The sequence below is a fragment of the Triturus cristatus genome, chromosome 6 (genome assembly GCF_964204655.1).
Source record: "Triturus cristatus chromosome 6, aTriCri1.1, whole genome shotgun sequence".
Classification (NCBI taxonomy): Eukaryota; Metazoa; Chordata; class Amphibia; order Caudata; family Salamandridae; genus Triturus; species Triturus cristatus.
Window position 1 is genome coordinate 1,652,368 of NC_140589.1, and position 19,516 is coordinate 1,671,883.

Below are 19,516 nucleotides of genomic sequence, written 5' to 3' on the forward strand. Positions count from 1 at the left end.
ATCCCATCTTAGAGCATCAGCGTCCTCCTTCTGTCCAGTCTTATTAACCTGCACAGCTGGATTTTCAGATGCCTGTGAACCACAAATCCATCTGTGACTGTTGAATGGGGGTGGAGTGCCTGGATCATACCTACCATTGAATCAGGAGCCTTGTTTTCTGCTTCAGATACTGTGCAGCAGCACCATGTATGTGGGCTAGCTCACAAAGGCCAATGTGGTAATTTAAAGCATGCATTTCCAACTGTTCTGAATCTTTATATTGCTTCTGCAAACAAACCACTTTATTTTTTTTATCGAGTTTTATGAAGTGCAAACTTGACCTGGCATCGGGTATCAGAGCGCTTTACACGCGCACCAGTTGCATTACATGAGGACACACAATCATTTTTGTTAGGCACCGGGAGATTAAGTGAGTTGCCCAGAACCACAGGATGTTCAGCGTCATTGCCAAGACTCGAACCTGGTTCCCCAGATTCGAGGTTGACCGCCCTAGCCATTAGGCCAACTCCTCTCCCCAAATCACTGAATGGAACCTTCTAAATCCTTACTAATAAAAAGACGGAATAACTGCAAGGTGGTGTAAACATGCCTCCCAAAAAGGTAATAGACTAGCCACACATAGTAGTGTGTGATGCAGCAATAGTAGCCCCCAATCTAAGACGATTCACGTCTGCATTGAAAACACTATTCTGGCATGTAGGAATATGTTGAAGATGTTAAAGGATGTCCTAGGCACACTGGAAGGGTTGGGACTGCCTGACAAAACTCTGATGGCCCTCCCTATCCCTACCCCAATCATCAATATAGCAAGCTATAGAAAATAGGAGAGGACTCAGGGATTTCAAGGCCAAATGCTTTGACATGCTTTCCACTCAATCTTGAGGCCACAACCAAAGTACCCCACATTCTAAACAATGCTAAGTGTGCCTTTCATTGAATGTTGCCTTTCCTTCTCTTTCCTCAAGGTCGATCATGTGTATCTACATCGGTATAAACGCTCCCTTTCCTTCTCTTTCCTCAAGGTCGATCAGGTGTATCTACATCGGTATAAATGCTCCCTTTCCTTCTCTTTCCTCAAGGTCGATCAGGTGTATCTACATCGATATGAACGCTCCCTTTCCTTCTCTTTCCTCAAGGTCGGTCAGATGTATCTACATCGGTATGAACGCTCCCTTTCCTTCTCTTTCCTCAAGGTCGATCAGGTGTATCTACATCGGTATGAACGCTCCTCCTCAAGGTCGATCAGGTGTATCTACATCGGTATGTTTTCTCCCTTTCCTTCTCTTTCCTCAAGTTCGGTCAGATGTATCTACATCGGTATGAACGCTCCCTTTCCTTGTCTTTCCTCAAGGTCGGTCAGGTGTATCTACATCGGTATGAACGCTCCCTTTCCTTGTCTTTCCTCAAGGTCGATCAGGTGTATCTACATCGGTATGAACGCTCCTCCTCAAGGTCGATCAGGTGTATCTACATCGGTATGAACTCTCCCTTTCCTTCTCTTTCCTCAAGTTCGGTCAGATGTATCTACATCGGTATGAACGCTCCCTTTCCTTGTCTTTCCTCAAGGTCGATCAGGTGTATCTACATCGGTATGAACGCTCCTCCTCAAGGTCGATCAGGTGTATCTACATCGGTATGAACTCTCCCTTTCCTTCTCTTTCCTCAAGTACGGTCAGATGTATCTACATCGGTATGAACGCTCCCTTTCCTTGTCTTTCCTCAAGGTCGGTCAGGTGTATCTACATCGGTATGAACGCTCCCTAATGTAGCTTGCCGCTGTGCAGGACTCCTACAACGTACTATAATATGAGCAATAGAGAATCCTAATATTCTTTCTATATATTTCCACTGAAAAATTTCAGTTAGCGTCAGTAGCGGCCAGCACAGGAAAGAGCGGTGGGGTAGGGTAGGGCGGGGAGGAGGGGGAAGTCGACAGGATAGGTAAAATTAAATAAATAATTAATAAAACCACTTCTGTTGTGCTGGCCGCATCAGCGATGCGTCTAGCGCAAGGTAAGTGGTTTTATTTATTTTTTATTTAATTTGACCTATCTGGTCATCTTTTGACTTCTCTCCCCTTCCCCCCCACACTGCCCCTCCGCTCTTACCTGTGCTGGCCGCCACTGGTTAGCACACAAAAGAAGCAAAACAACCCCCACGCTCTTACGATGCCATTTACCTTCAGAAATGACCTCACTCATTTCATGCTGTACAATATATGTAAAACCAGAGAATCTCATTCACAAAAGGAAATGTGAAAAGGGCAAATGTGTCCCAGTAGTATTATTACCCCATGTGTTTGTTACCTAGGTACTTCTGGGAAAGCACAACAATCATAGGTTTTTAGGAGCACTGACATGTTACTAATACAACATTTCTAATTTGTTTAAAACTGTGCTTATGGAAGTGCCACAGCAGATTCAACCTTTTTTTTCTTTTTCCAGGGGGCAAATATTTTTCCCAGTGTGGAACCCCACCCTACCCTATGTTACCTTTTGAGTAACATTTCCACCCTGGGACTACTGTTGTTGCTGCCCTTCACAGGGGTAAATTAACCAGCATTTTATTTATGATGGGAGAGTACTTGCAAAAGTGTTTTGAATGTCTAAGTGCTTGAATGTATGGTCATGTGGCTTATTTTGCAAATAGGCTTTACTCTAATTCCCAAACCCTACCCATAAAATTGGGAATGCGTACATTTCCCCACACTGGAAGAAATTTATAAATCCCACTTGAAAGGTTAAAATTTTGCAAATCGAGATTCATTGAAAAAGGTTTGGGAATTTACACTTGCAAATGGATTTTTAGCTGAGCTTATGTGGGCAACAAATGCCATATACTGTCAGCAGTAAAGCAACCCCTGGCGGCCTCACGTAGAGCATTTAAGAGTAAACCATAGAAGATAGTGACGCATCTGAGGGCTGCGTATGTGTAGCCACACACTTCCATCAGATGTCTGTCCTTTCCACTACTGTAAAATGAGTTAAAATAGATTTGAATTAGTTGAAGTTATGTTGAAATTATAAGCATTGGGGTCATTGGAAACATTCAAATTACATCTTTTATGACCATGTTTTTGGTTTCTCAGGTTTAGACAGGAATCACCAAGTGTGTACATTTTTATACCATTTCATGGAAAGTCTTCACCCACCCAAATGGTTAATTTGTACTCGAAAGGGAATCTGTTTCCAAATGGACAATGACATGTATTGGAGCTCACACCTGATGGGGTGAAAGGTCATATGAGAGAGACGAGACCTGCCGGTCCAGGTGCATTTGCAGGACTCTGGGAAGTGGAAATCAAGGGTTATAAGGGCGAGGACCTGCATGCAGAGACAGGCCATTTTCTTTGTGCCATCCAGACAGTCAAAAACAGGAATAAACCCCTCACTGATTTTGAAGTCAATTATAACAATGGGAAAGTGTTTTTCAAAGGATCAAATGTCTTGTTTCTGTCCAGAATGTCCTACGCTGGTACTGGAGAACATAGCGTAGAGAATCGAACGAAAATACTTGATGCATTGTGCCTTTTCCAGCTGGTCTGTGCAGATCCCTTGATGTTGAGATACATGTAATTCGATGTAGAAAAAATGCATTGGAAATTGCTTAAAATGTACTGTACCACATATTAAAAGCTGTGGTATCCACAAATGAGTTTCGAAGTAAATTGAAGTGAGGTTTACAAAATTGATTGTTAGAAAAAGTTGTCAGATGAAGTATACCCTGCGGAGGGCCATTGTAACCTGTTATTCGCACATTGAATATTACTGTTGTGCCATGTAATAACCTTCTGGAATGTCCTCTTAGAAATTCTGATTGGTCTGATCAGTCACCCAGTGTTTGACTAACATAGGATCTATAGTGCCCGTGGGGTCTGTGTCATTATGTCTACAGACAATAGTGTAATATTAAGGGGCGTAATGTAGATGAAAAATATGTTAGAACAAGTCACTCATCCCCCCATTTGAATTTAAAAAGCTATTGTTTTTGGTCCACTCGACATCTAGGGTAATGGTCCGACCGTCGAATTACGATACTGGCGGTCGGAGCGCAGAGGGTGGGGGGAAGACTGCCGCCTTCGACAGGCTCAAGGAGCCAGTTGGGGTGGCGGTCTCACAGTAATCTCAACATTGAAGGCGGTGCCTGCGCAGTCACCGCCATAGGAATTACATTGTCCATTTCCCACTGCCATAAAAAGGCGGTCGGAAAGGGACTTTGGGGGCCCCTAGACAGGCCCCCATTCTCCATGGGCCACCGATATGTGGCTACGGGGGCACTTGTGCCCCCCAACATTCATGCACTGTGTGACATTCATGCACCGTTCAAGAGTCAATATGAGGTGGAGGAACAGATATCGAAAATAATTACATCAGAGTACATTTAATTACTCCTGTGCATAGGATCCTAATCCCATCAAATTTAAATATATTTTTCAAATAAATCACATTCATAATTCATTCCAAGTCACAACCGTAATTTATTTCTTATTTCATATCTGGTTGAGACTAATCATCATTTTACATTTATTCAGTGTTAGAAATGGGGGTCTCTAGTTGGCAATGGCTGGCCACTGTCCAAGTAGGGACCCTTCTTCCTAAGTCAGAGTAAGCGGGCTACACCCTTTGATAACCCCAGCTCAACCCTGTGGTAAGGTAGCTACAATTTTTCAGGTGTTTTTTTTGCCCATGCTAATAATGAAGATATGTTGGTAGCTTCACCATGCGTCCAGGTCAACCCTGCTGGTGTTGAGTGTTTCCAGCCCTTCCTGTCTCAGGCATCCTATCACTACATGGAGCACAGTGACCTCCGTCTGATCGATCCTGCCAGCCTGCAGGCAGTGTGAGTGTGACAATCCTCGTCCGTCTGATCGATCCTGCCAGCCCGCAGGCAGTGTGAGTGTGACAATCCTCGCCCGTCTGATCGATCCTGCCAGCCTGCAGGCAGTGTGAGTGTGACAATCCTCGTCCGTCTGATCGATCCTGCCAGCCTGCAGGCAGTGTGAGTGTGACAATCCTCGTCCGTCTGATCGATCCTGCCAGCCAAAAGGCAGTGTGAGTGTGACAATTGTCGTTCGTCTGATCAATCCTGCCAGCCCGCAGGCAGTGTGAGTGTGACAATCCTCGTCCGTCTGATGGATCCTGCCAGCCCGCCCGCAGGCAGTGTGAGTGTGACAATCCTCGTTCATCTGAACGATCCTGCCAGCCTTCAGGCAGTGTGAGTGTGACAATCCTCGTCCGTCTGATCGATCCTGCCAGCCCGCAGGCAGTGTGAGTGTGACAATCCTCGTCCGTCTAATCGATCCTGCCAGCCTGCAGGCAGTGTGAGTGTGACAATCCTCGTTCGTCTGATGGATCCTGCCAGCCCGCAGGCAGTGTGAGTGTGACAATCCTCGTCCGTCTGATGGATCCTGCCAGCCCGCCCGCAGGCAGTGTGAGTGTGACAATCCTCGTTCGTCTGAACGATCATGCCAGCCTGCAGGCAGTGTGAGTGTGACAATCCTCGTTCGTCTGATTGATCCTGCCAGCCTGCAGGCAGCGTGAGGGTGACAATCCTCATCCTTCTGATCGATCCGGCCAGCCTGCAGGCAGTGTGAGTGTGACAATCCTCGTGTCTATAGTTGACAATCTTTGCTTCAATCTCTCACCAACGTTTTGCCAGGCAGATGAACCATTGGCTCAGAGGTGGTTGTGCCCACACAGTGCCTTCTCTGTGGTCAGTTTCAGACACTTCTGTGCATCCAAAGGCAGGGTAGATATCTTCTGATGAGCCGCTTTCACTTCAATGGCTCTTTGGACATGCCATGGTGTCCTCTCTACCCCTGCACTCTTCTTGAATGCTGATCCGGAGTTGCAGTGGCATGACACCTCTTGCTGCCCCCCTCTCTTTCTCACCAGGAGCTTGTTTTCGTGTACCAGTGCCAGGCACAGTCAACAGTTCACCACATCACTCATGCTAGTAACTGAAATGAACTCACACAATCAATGTCTTCATAGCGATTTATTTGGTGCCAAGCACGAGTAGCGACCACCCCTACCAGGACAGGACAGGACAGGACAGCAGCTGCCAGTCCCAGCCTCACCGATGACGTGAACAGTCCATCTTCTAGGACATCACGTAGGTTGAACAGAGGTACGATTATTCAACAATTACCACTAGGGCCCTTGAGGTACATGCGCCACGCCTCATACACCTCATATCAGTCCCATTTGAAGTCATCCCACATAGACCTGAGTGGCAGTGATCCGTCCTCTTCACACCAAGATTGCATGTTCTGTCTCTTTGGCCATAAATAGTATCCAACCGTCAGTAAGGGGAACATTTGCTCTATGCAGCATCACCGCTTTATGCCCACACACCTTCCTATCTCCCTACTCTTTGCAGCCGCTCATCAGTTGAGGGATGTGTGGGCTGCAGACTCTGGCATCGTCGTACAGGATCATCTCTTTCTATTCTACTGCTCTGATCAGGGATCTCTGCCCTTTCGAGGGGCTGCATACCCGCATTAGACTCTGTGGGGGTCTAATAATAAGAGAAAAAGAATGCCCCTCTAAAGCACAGCAGTAAGTGTGGAACAGTGAGGCAGTTTGCTATGCAAAGACTCCAGGATTATCTGTGACAAGAGGAGTGGAGGAGTTTGGACGCAGGACAGGGTGCACAACGGTGGTTACATTTGTCATGTTAGTTTGTTGTGTTTCCTGACCTGTGACAACACTGACTACTTTTGTTGTTTTGAGGATTGGCAGAGTTTTGAAAATAGTTGGGACCTGTGCAGGGTTAAATAGTGCAGCCTATTGCAGCACCACCTGTGTTTCTGAGTGCCCCAGGGGGTCCCGGTCTGCCATGGGAGGATTGGTAAGAAGCATTCGAGATCTACTTAGAAGCACGGGGGGGAAACATGTTTGTAGCAGAAAGGAAGTTGGCTTTGCTAAAACATAGCTTGGGTGTAGAGTGGTGGAAAGTATTGGAGACATTACCTTGTGGAAATGTTGTCACAGAGAATAAAGGGGAGTCATAGGGAAAAGGTGGTGAAGAGACTGATGGTGCAGACAGTAGTGCAATGAAGGCGTTAGAGGTGCACTTTGGAATACAGCTCAGCGTGGTGGTGGACTCCCATCATTTCTCTTTCACGCGTGCAATCTGCAGGTGAATCCATAGATGTGTATGTGAGTGCACTACGCACATTGGCTGTCACCTGAAATTTCCATGATCTCCATGAAGAGATTATTAGAGACCAGCTGATAAATTATACAAGGAATATGAGGGTGCAAGAAAAATCTAAAGAATCCATCGTTGGATAAGGCCATTGCAGTTGCTAAACGTATAGAGGACACATCACGTTATGTGAAGGAGTTAGAGAAAAAAGTGTAGTGATGAACAAACTGTGCAAGTAGTAAAGAAGAAACAGACTAAAGATGATAGATACGAGAAGGAAAAGATAGGAAAAGGAATGAAAAAAACAAAGGCAGTGTTCTAGATTTGGGAGCATTAGGCATATGGCGTCTTCAAGTAACTGTTTGGCTATGAAGGCCAATTATTGTAAGTGTTACAGAATTGGATACTTTCCAAGAGCGTGTAGTTAAAAGAAATTCTAGGGAAAAAGTTTTGTGAATTGTATACGAGGTATCCATGGTGGGGATGAGGAGAATATTGATGTTGGATGAAGTTGCAAAGGAGGAGCCTGATCAAGGGTTCTCGATAAACACAATGGATATGTCGGATGATGAGCTTTAAAGTCCTCCTAAATATGTTGTATCAGTCACTGATGTTTTGGTGGAAACGTGGGCGGGTCATGTTTGCCCTATGTGCTCATTGACTGAAACTTGGGAAGGAAAGAAGAACTATCTACAACTAAAGTAGAATTAGTTGGGTGTGGAGGAAATGAGTTACCGGTTATAGGATGTTTCCAAACCAAGTTGTCATTCAAACAAAGAGAAATCCCCTGTTGCATATACGTGGAGGAGAAAGGACAATGTCCACTAGGGTGGTGAGAACAAATAGTCCTGGATATTGTTGTAAATCTCAATACAGTGGAGCAAGTGTTATCAGTGGCTCATGGGGATGTGAAGGCGTGGCAAGGTATCTTCCCGAAATTGTTCAGATATGGAGTGGGTTATTGTTGGGATCTAGAATGTGAGTGGGTGGCAGCTTGTAGATTCGGGGATGTTCCTTCTTGGAACGTAGCGTGTCGATGTAGCGGCAGTTGCTGCCGGGAGTTGGAGCCTACCAGATGTGAATAAAGAATCGGCTGAACTTACCTTTACTTGTGGACTCCTCTACCCAATTGGTTTCCAGAGAAATGCAAGACTTTCTCAAGGACATTGGTGTTAAACATATTCTTACTTCCTTTTAGCATCCCCGCAGCAATGGTTTAGTAGAACGCTTTAGCCGCATAATCAAGGAACATTTGCAACTGGCCTTGGTTAATTGCTTGCATTGGTGGCAAGCCATCACCGACATGTTGAGGGCGGTGAGAACTACCTCTCATGTTAGCACTGGCATGGCTCCATTCACCTTACTCGGGGGTAGACTTGCAGGTTCCAAGCTAAACAAGGATTGGATGTCCAGGAAGGATGTTGATAAGGAGAAGTTGATGGATGTGGTGGATGCCAGAACTGCTGTTCAAACCAAGTATGACACTAGGTCTGGCAATGCTGGTGCTTTTTCTGTTAATGTTGGTGATTGGGTCAGAGTCAAAAAACCGGGCTTTATCCGCAAAGGCGATTCATGCATTTCGGCACCCATGAGAGTATCTGAGGAGAAAGATCATGTTGCAGTGTTCGAGAACAGCAAGGTATGGAACAAGTGTGCAGTTTCTGTGCTGCCTGAATACAAGGTTGGATAATTCAACGAGAGAATTGGTGTTCATTCTTCTCCTGTAGCTGTGCCTGGTGGTACTCATGAGAGGTAGAGTCTGGTTGTGTCCTCGGGAGGAGTGCTTCTTCCAGGTTGAGGGGTTTTCCTTCTACGTTCCAAGAGTAAATCATGCTGTCGATCCTGTTCATTCCTGGGTCTCATATTTTTATTCCTTGCTATGTGCATGTTATTGCTTTTACTGTACTTACTTTCTTTTGCCAACTTTGTACTATTCTGTTTTGCCTTTGCTATTTGCATCCTTGTTGTTATTGTTGCATTTGTTGTGTTATGAAGGAAGGGGGGTGTGCTGAGATCTAGAATGTGAGTGGGTGGGAGCTCATGGGTTCTGGGGGTTCCTTCTCGAAATGTGGAGTGCCTTGTAGCGGCAGTTGCTGCCAGGGGTTGGAGCCTACCAGATGTGAAGAAATAAGTGCCAGAACTTACCTTTCCTTATGGACTTCTCTTCACTTATCTGAAGAAGTTTTTACACAGAATTGTGTTAAAGCAGATACCTGTTATGAAAACCCACAAAATGAAAAGTGTGCCTGCGATGTTGCGGGATACATTGTAACTCAAATTCATGAGATCGTTGGAATTGGGAGGGATTTAGTATATCCAGGCTTTGGATTGGTTGAGTCTGGTAGTGATCGCCCACAAACCCTATGGAAGCATTAGGATGTGCACGGACTTAGTAGATCTCAATGAGAACATATAGGTGGACCGCCATCCTATACCTAACATCAATAAGCTGTTGGCCGGAGTGACAGGGGGGGAAATTTATTTGACGCTTGATTTACCCACCAGATATTATTGCATCCAAAATCGAGACATTTTACCTCATTCATAACACAAGAGGGGGCATTTCAGTTTGTGTGTATGCCATTTGGGCTGTCTTGCCAGTATTTCAAAGGGTTATGCAGAGATTACTGGGGGAGGTAGGTAATGCACGATTTTTCCAAGACGATATCTTGGTGTGGGCAGAGGACAAGGTAAAGTACGATGAGTTGTTGAGGAAGGTGTGTTGGACTCTGGAGTATGCAGTACTCACGGTTGAGGTGAATAAATGGAAGTTCACCTGTCAGTTGGTGGAGTATCTTGGCCACACTATTTCATATGAGGGAATTAGGCCCAAGCACAAGCTGATGGATACAAACGAGAAGGAACCTTGCCCATCGTATAAGAACAAATTGAGATCGTTTTTATGCTTAGCAGAATATTATGCCAAGTTTGCTAGAGGATTTGCTGATATTGTGCAGCCCTTGAAGGTGGTGATAAAAAAGGCCAATGGTATGTTTGGACGAGTGAATGTGAATCGGCATTCGATGACATCGCAAAGAGCATAGTGAATACTGTTTAAGCTAAATCCTTTTCATTTATGTGACTATACTATTGTGTCCATGGATGCCAGCATGCATGGGTTGGGGGTCGTGCTTATGCAAGTGAGAAATGGAAAGAAAAGAACGTTAAAGACGGCATAAGTTATTTTATGACTGACTGGGGGTCTCTAGTTGGCAATGGTATACACCTTTGTCCAAATAGGGACCCTTGCTTCTAAGTCAGGATAAGGGGATTACACTCCTAGATAACCCCTGCTCACCCCCTTGGTAGCTTGGCACAAGCAGACAGGCTTATCTCAGAGGTAGTGTGTTAAGCATTTGTGAACACATGCAGTAATACAGTGAAAACACTACAGATGGACACCACACAGGTTTTATAAAAATAAGTATTCTTTATATAGACTTAACACAAGACCACAAACGACAAAAATCCACAATACTGTACTTTAAATTGTTTTCAAGATGGTAAAAGTTACTTAGTTTAAGTTGATGATAAATGCGACACAGTTCTCACAAAAGTACCTGGATGCGTAACGCAAAATAAACAAAAGGCTCGCAGAGGGAGATGCGTTGGTTCCGTACTCCGGGGGAGATGATGCGTCGCGCCTCAATGCTTGCGCAGAGTAGGGGATGCGTCGTGATCCTTACCGGTGTGGAGGTGATGCGTAGGTTCTCAGCCTGCGGCCCGGTTGCGATGCGCAAGATGTCGCCTCTATGCGATGCAACAATCCTGGTGCGATGCGAGAAGATGGCGCCCTTGATGCGACGATGCGACAGCGATGCGTTCACGCCCTGGGAGCCTTGCGACGACTTTGTACTTTGGAGCCATGACAGGCCCTGCGACACGCTTCTCCGGCGATGTGATGGTGACCCCCTCAATGGCGTCACGCTTCTCCGGTGATGCGACAGCAGACAGCTTCGATGAAGACACGCTTCCAGGGAGATGCGGCAGCGGCACGCTTCTCCGGCGATGCGACGACTACAGCTGCGGCGGCGACGCGCTGCTTCTCGTTGCGTCGCGCTTCCAGCTCCCAGCGACACGCAGGCTTCTGCAGATAGAATTTCCAGCAAGGAAATTCAAAGGGGAGCTGGTGGTGAAGTCTTTTGTCCCTGAGACTTCAGCAGGAGGCAAGCACAAGTTCAAGCCCTTGGAGAAATATTCTGTAAGATGATGAAAGTCCTTTGAAAAGTTCCTTCTCCTTTCCTTGGCAATGAAAACGCCACTGCAGGCCAACCCAGCAAACAGCACACTGGCAGAGGGGCAGTCCAAACTCCTGCAGCTTCCTTGGTTCTTCTCCTTGGCAAAAGGTTTGTCTTGTTCCCAGAAGTGATCTAAAGTTCTTGGGTCTGGGTCCCAATATTTATACCCCAAAATCCTTTGTTCTCTGAAGGCAGAGAGGCCTCTGCCTAGTCCAAACCAGTTCTTGAGCACTTTGTTTACAGGACTCATTCTTTCCTTTCACAGTGCAGGGCAGAAACATCAGCCGCACCCCATGGGGGTGGAGCCAGCATTGTGGAGGGAAGGCCCAGCCCTATTCACGTCCCAGGTGCAACTCCTCCCTCCCATCTAGATGCAGATCTCCCTATTCACCACTGGGCTGACTCATTCTGTCTCCCAGAATTCCCCAGCCCTGTCACTCAAACTCCAGACAAGGAATACACAACCTAGCAGAGGCAGGCTTTGGATAGTTAGACAAGAAAATACTTACTTTCTAAAAGTGATATTTTCAAACACAGAATGTTAAAATCAACTTTACTAAAGGATGTATTTTATCATTCTGAGTTCAGGCATACTAAATTCGAATTTCTACCATGTTCCCTGAGTCAGTTAGGATTATAAAATGAAATAATCTAACTGCCCATTCTGGCCTATGGAGAACAGGTAGCCTTGCAATAGTGAAACACGAAAATGGCTGTAATTAACAATTAGGACATGCTACACACACCAGGGCATGTCCTACCTTATACTTACAATGCACCCTGCCCTTGGGCCTACCATAAGGGTTTCTGATATGAAGAGAAGGGAAGGTTTAGGTACTGGCAAGTGGGTGCACTTGGTCAGTCCGCATGGCAGTACCAGACTGCACATAGGTTCTGCAATGGCAGGCCTGAGACAAACTTTACAAGCTGCTTCTGTGGGTGGCACAACCAGTGCTGCAAGCCCACCCGCAGCATTTGATTTACAAGCCCTGGGCACACATGGTGCACTGTACTAGGTCTGACAAGTAAATCAAATAACCAAATCATGGAGTCACTAATCAATACATCAATTTAACGTAGGGAGCACTTGCACTGTTGCACTGAATAGCAGTGGCACCGTGCCCAAAGCATAAAACCAGCAACAAAATATCAAAAACAGAGGAAGCAATCCTACAAAATGGAAGGGAGACTCACGCCAATGATGCCAGGTCTAACAATGACTGAGAAGGAGATCTTTGCCTGTTGGTGGAGGGGTTCACAATTTCAGGAATTTTGTGTGGCGGAAAAGGTTTGAGTTGCGGACCGACCAAAAACCTTTGGTTGATGTATTTACACTGAAGGGAGTGGGTCGAGCTTCCCCAAGGATTGCTAAATGGATGTGAAGGTTACAGGAATACACATTTGAAGTGAAGTATGTTCTGGGAGTTTGAAACGTGAATCCTGATCATTTGTCATGGTTACCAAAGCAGAGGGGAAGTGAGGAAGAGGAGGAACAATGGATGTTGGCTAACATCATTGATACTAAGGTCAACATGGTGTCCAAAAAGGAGTGGGAAGAGGCCATGGCAAGGTGTATGGAGATGCAGATCCTTGTGAGAGGCATACCCAAGGAATAGACTAAGTTAGAGGGAGATGTAAAGGATTTGATGAACTTTAAAATGTGTAGTCAGAGTTGTCGTATCAAGAGGATGTCATAAGAAGGGGGAGCTGATTCATAGTGCCTAGGGAGTTGAGACAGAGTTTTGGGGGTGCTATACGAAGGGCATGGAGGTATGTCAGTAATGAAAAGAAAGGTGAGGGAAGATTTCTGGTGGGCAGGAGTTGACCGTGATGTGGCGAGGTACGTGAGAAATTGCATGAGTTTTACGTGCAGCGACAAGACGCCTGTGATAAAGGAGACACCAGTTGTTTCTATTTCATTTCCTTGCAAACCATGGAAAAAGGTTGCTATGGATATCAGTGGACCGTTCTAGTAGTAATGGTAGACCACCATTTAAAGTGGCTGGAAGTGAGCGTGGTGAATGAGGTTATAGTTGCTAGGTATAAGAGAGTTTTGTGAGGAAGTATGGATAAGAGAATGCTATCCTGGACAATAGGCCTCAGTTTGTGTTGGAAGAGATGTATTTTGCACAGTGTGGGGTGAAGCATGTTTAACACAGCTGTAGGGCACCCCCGTGAGAATGGACTTGTGAAAAGGTTCAACAGAGTATTGAGGGAGAAGTTATGGCTGTCTTTGAAAAATGGGTTAGAGTGGAGAGAGGAACTGTAGAATTTGTTATGGAGTTATCACACTACCCTGTATTTCACAACATTAGAATCATGTCATGAGTGATATCACTGACCATGTCATGAGTGATATAATATGTGAGGTCATAGACAGCGCATTGCGGTAAGTAAGTTATACTTATCTCAGGTAACTACACCAGTTGAATTTCTATATTTTAGTTCGAGTGAAATCTGAGCTTAACTATAACTTACTTGTAACCTTTGTTTTTTTATGGAATTTCTAAGGTTTTTAAAATTCTATTTCCTAACTATAAGGTCCCTGTAACCTTTGTTTTTTTTAGTGAATCCCTATGGTTTTTTTCAATTCTGTTTCCTAAATATAATGTCCCTGTAGGCTTTGTTTTTTTTCAGTGAATTTCAACGGTTTTTACCATTTTATTTCCTATCTGTAACCTATAACATTTGAGAGTGGTTGTGGGAGTGGCTGAATAGGTAGGTGAATGGGTGTGTGAGTGGGTTTGTGAGTGACTTTATGGGTTGGTGAGTGGGTGTGTGAGTGACTGTATGGGTGTGTACATGGCTGTGTAAGCATTGGTTTCTGAATTCTATTTTGCCTCTCTCTGCTTGTTTCTGACCTTTATTTTGCCTCTCTCTGCTCATTGCTGACCTTTATTTTGGCACCCTCTGCTTGTTTCTCACCTTTATTTTGCCTCTTTCTGCTTTTTGCTGACCTTTACTTTGCCTCTCTCTGCTCCTCGGATCTGTCTTTTATTCTGCTTTCTGACTTTTATACCTTTATTCTGCCTCTGTCTGCTAGTTTCTCACCTTTATTTTGCGAATTTCTGTTAATTGCTGACATTTATTCTGCCTCTTTCTGCTCCCTTCTGACCTTTATTCTGCCTCTTTCTGCTCATTTCTGCCCTTTATTTGCCTCTTTCTGCTCATTTCTCACCTTTATCTTTTCTCTTTCTGCTTGTTGCTGACCTTTATTCTGCCTCTTTCTCCTCTTGCCTGGGACAGTGGGGCGTGTCTCAAGGCCCCAGTGGTCCCAGCCAGTTCCCAAGTACTGCGGAAGCTGGCATTGCTCTCGCAAGCAGGGAGCTGCTTGAAATAGCAGCTCGCTGCTTGTGGAAGCAATGCTTTATTATGTTTCCCTGCATGCATATCTGAAAACTCCACCTTCTACAAGCTTGCAGAAAGCAGAGTTATGTTTGCTTTTGCTTGCTGAGAGCTGTCCGCTCCTACCAAGCAAAAGCAAACAGCTTCCTTACGAGGTTGGGGTGCCTCGAGAGGTAGCCGGAGTGGGTCCTGGGGGAGGGGTGTGGTAGTCATTTCTGGCTCCACGAGGAGAGCCGTGTGACCCACCCCCCATTGTAGAAGTTAGCATCGGGAAGGTGGTGGTACCAGGGGTAAATATTCCTTTAATTCACTAAGGGGAATATTCTCAAGGAGCTATCACCGAGTTAATGCCACATTATTGCAGCCAAAGTTGCAATACATTTATTGCACCAATCACAAGCTGGTGTTAACGGCCCATAACACCAGTTTACCCGCGATGGCAGCCGCAAAAAACATCGCCACAGAGGATCCCGGCAACTATCGCTAATGAGATGCAGAGTAGGCGTTCCTATGCAAAAAGCAGTGAAAACATCACTCCGCAACATTCTCAATGACCAGCCAGATTGGCGATAAGAACACAAAACAGGTGATAAGGTGCGTTAGCTGTAGGAAACTAACACCTGCTCCGACCTGGTGTAAAGTCGGTCCACAACCAGCACCAGAAAGGGAACCAAGCCCAGACCAACACCTAAAGGGCAACAGATGCCATGTAGCCAATGAACATGCAGGCTGGACACCCAAGAAGGCCACAACACTCCCGCTCACCCCCCGGACCACCCCTACCCCCCCCGGACACCCACCGCCCCCCCAGACCAACACTGAGGCAGCTCAGACAAAGACAGCGACCCTCTGAAAATGCACCAACCTCCCAAGCCCAACACCAGAGAATGTCATTGCCCAACATATGCTCAAAGGGAAAAACCTCCTCTGCAACCTGACCACCATTGCCCACAGGCTGATGGTACCAACACAGCGGACAACCAACATCCCACCGCAGACAAAGCTGCTGGCCGTGCTGCACCTGTTGGCCTCTGGTACCTTCCAAACAACATCCGCCTGAGACAGAGGAGTCACACAGCCAGGCCAAATCAAGTCCCCCACAACCGCCATCGATGACACCATCTGCTTGGTACCCCACTATCTATACTTCACACACTGCGCAGGAACAGCCGGAGACCAAGCAAGGCGTGTACGCCACAGCAGGCTTCCCGCACATGCCAGGCGACAATGTCCTACTAGTGGCCCCTGGCGACACTGCACACAATAAGCGCAAAAGAAAGCGCACGTATCCCACCAATGTGCAGGCAACAGTGGACTACCGTGGAATCTCCGCCAAAGCCGCAGCCAACCACCCGGGCAGTGTTCATGATGCCTACACCTCCCGACATCAACCAGTGCCACCAGGATGTCACCCACGGAAATCCACTGCTCATTGGCCAATACGAAATGCACACACCAAACACCTCAACTCCACAATCATGCAACAAACAACACATGTACATGAGCCATCAACGGCATGGCACCTCGGATACACAATAGCAGAATGTCGGCAGAGGTGGGGACCAGGCATGTGTGAAGGAGGCAAGGGACCGATGAATGAGAATGTACACAATGCCAAGTGTGTCGTGGATATGCTGGCCAGACTGCAGTATGCAGACCACACACATATCCATGTCGAGACACACCGCTGGTGATGGGAGTGTAGTGGACAGTGGACGCAACCATTTCACCCCAGCCAGTGGGTAAGCTCACGGAAATGTAGCCTGTGACGTCCCCCCGTAAGCGTGAGTGGAGTGGGCTGGCCCTGCATACGCCAGGCCAGCCTAGGGGTGTGAATAAAAGGCACGTAACTCTGGGCGTGGTCCTCTTCCGGAATGCCCAACGTCTCTGCCAGGGCGGCGCCTCGCACCCCGCCATGAGGCCGATGCCATGAGCGGTGTTGCCAGCGATCCTGTGCGCCTGCTGCATCCTGGGATGCTGGTCCCCGAACCAGTCCTGTCCTCCCCTGCACACCCAGGCCTCACTGCCCACCTACCGACACCGGCAGTTGTCAAAGAGGGCCCACCACGTGCTGGTGTAATCTCCAAGCCTGAGGCCTGCCACCGTGGCAGCCTCCTGAGACCATCACGGCGTCCACCACACAGGCCCGCAGTACTCCTTTCTCGTTGACGTACTCCACCGGCATGCCCAGCGGACAAGTAGGTCACGCATTTGCAACTGAGTCTTGATTACACCATGGCAGAGCACATGAATCATGACTGAGTGTATGTCACCATACACCCTTTGATGTGGTGCCAACAGGACTTAGTAGTACATCACACCACAAGATTCTGTGGGCCCACGCGGACTACTGCTCTCGGCCTACGCTGCGCTCCAGTAGGTCACAGAATTGGAACTGAACATCGGTTATTCAAAGGCAGAGTACAAATCATTGCCCGCAAGGAGAGGCATAAGAGGATAACACGTTGCATTTGGGAGGAAAAAAGGATCATCATTACGAAGGTGATCGAACACTACCGACAACTGCCCTGATGTCACTAACTCTGTGCCGCGCGAGCCTACGACACGTGGCTGTGGCCCACTGCTGACTGCTGCCTCTGGCCTACACTGCGGTCCAGTAGGTCACAGAGTCTTGATTTAGCAAAGCCAGAGTTCATATCAGTGTACCGGCATCTTTGCAGACTGCATCCCCACTCAGCCCCGGTGCCACTGAGTCTGTTCCTCGACTACCATGGACACCCTCTGGTCGTACATTCTTTGTGACGTCTGAGTCCATGGACTATGGGGTAGTTTCCATCCTCAGCAGCTGGTACCAAATTGGTGGTGGAAACTAGGCAGTCGCTTTCCACTCCTCCATTTGCTGCTTCCGGATAGCTTCTGCCCTCTGCGTCATGCCCTGGAGGACACCTTCTACTCTCCCTTGCAACCCTCTTCCACATTCACCTTTGACACGCTCAGTCTGCGTGGCCCTACCTTAGTGGACCTTAAGTCACCGTGTCGTGGCGGGGTGCCTGAGCCGGCCGCTGTGCATCCAGGGCTACTAACGCTGTGCTGGTCATGTCAGGGACCCCTTCCTCTGATATATTGGATGGGCTCTGAGGCGATGGCCTTGGTGCTATCAACGCCATGTGTCTGTGGCCCTGCGCTGTCCGCTGCCTCCGACCTCCACTGCGGCACACCAGGGCTCACACATCAATTCGAGTCCAGACCGGCCTGGACATCGCATCACTGCAGGAGTCACATGCCACCACCACCAGGACCAACTCCAACCACCAACTGCCAGTGTCGAGACGGTCATACTGGCAGACTGACGGAGTTGCACACACCTATCGTGGATGCCATCTTCTGCCTGGTCCCCTGCTCAGCACTCCAGGTGCCACTAGCTCAGTGCACCACAAATCATCGTCCATTACTGTTTTGGTTATGTGCTGTGGAGAGTTCACGCAGCAATGTCACCTCAGGCAGTGTGTTAGACCTGGGACGACGATAAGGAAGATGATGCAGGTGTGACACCCCCCCCCACTGCAGCTGCATCAGGAATGTCCTAAAGGGACACAATCCTAGACATTTTCGTCACATGTGCGCGCTCAGCTCTAGTGCCCCAAACTCAGCACACTGCAACTCACGGAGACTTCTGTTTGCTCATTGTGTGACCTCTGGACTTGCTCCGGCTACCTCCATGATGCTCCGCAGTTGTCCCTGTAATGCAGGTGTTGTCTGTTTCCGTATTCTCAGTGTTCACTGTTGTATTTGTTGCCAGCACCAACTCCCTGAGGGCTGGCTTGCACTCACTCCACACACATCCAGCACAGGCGTCACTGCACATGTGGCCCTGCCTATAAAGGAGCCAGGCGCACGGGCCTGTAGCCAGTTCAACATAATATCTGCGTGTGTCCCTGTGGTCTTGTTGTATGCATGAGGGCCCTTGGCCCTATGACATTACATTGAGCTGTGTACAGCGGCCGCAGACATGTCACCGCAGGTAGCGGCTTAGAGGTTGGACATGTAGCGTTGTCGTCACCCACTCAATTCATAAGGGGAGTGGACTGGGCTGTCATACGCAGAGCCAACGTGGGTGTGGGACTGATATGTGAGTGCCCCTGGGCGTGGTCTTGTACTAGGAATGTGCATCTGCATGTGTCTTTTTGGCAGTGTTGGTCTCCTTTGTGGGGTGTGGGTGGACCCTGAAGGCTAATGAACACCCACGTATGTGATCTAGTTCGCCTTCCATGGGTTCGGACCACACCCGCACCTGTTGGGCCACCTCCTTTTGGCGTTCGGACACCTGGCATTGGGGTGCCATGTGTGGGTCGGTGAAGTGTTGTGAGCCAGCCGTGCCTGCGGGTGCTTCATGCTGTGTGGTCTGTTGCAGGGGCTGGGTTCTCCTCTAAGTAGCTTATCTGCCCTGGTCCTGGTGGTGGGTTGTGTGGGATGTCCATGGGCTGCTGTAGGGCGTCGGTGTCGAAGGTGTGATCGTCATCTCCAGCATCACTGATGGGTTGTCTCGTCTGCCCTGCCGGAGGTGTTGTTTGTCCCTCTGCAATGTGAAGGGGAGATGCATGTTGACATTGTGTTGACATTTCTGTTGGTGCATTGTTCTTGTAGACATGCAGACTGTGTGACAATGTACATTGTGACTGTTTGGGCGATGCTGGCAATTTGAGGGGGGACAGTGGACATTTGGACTACATGACTGATGTGAGGTGGTACCCATACATATGCATCTCACAGTTCCCTGCTCTGTCATGTGTGATTGGCCTGTTTCTGCGCATGGGCGTACC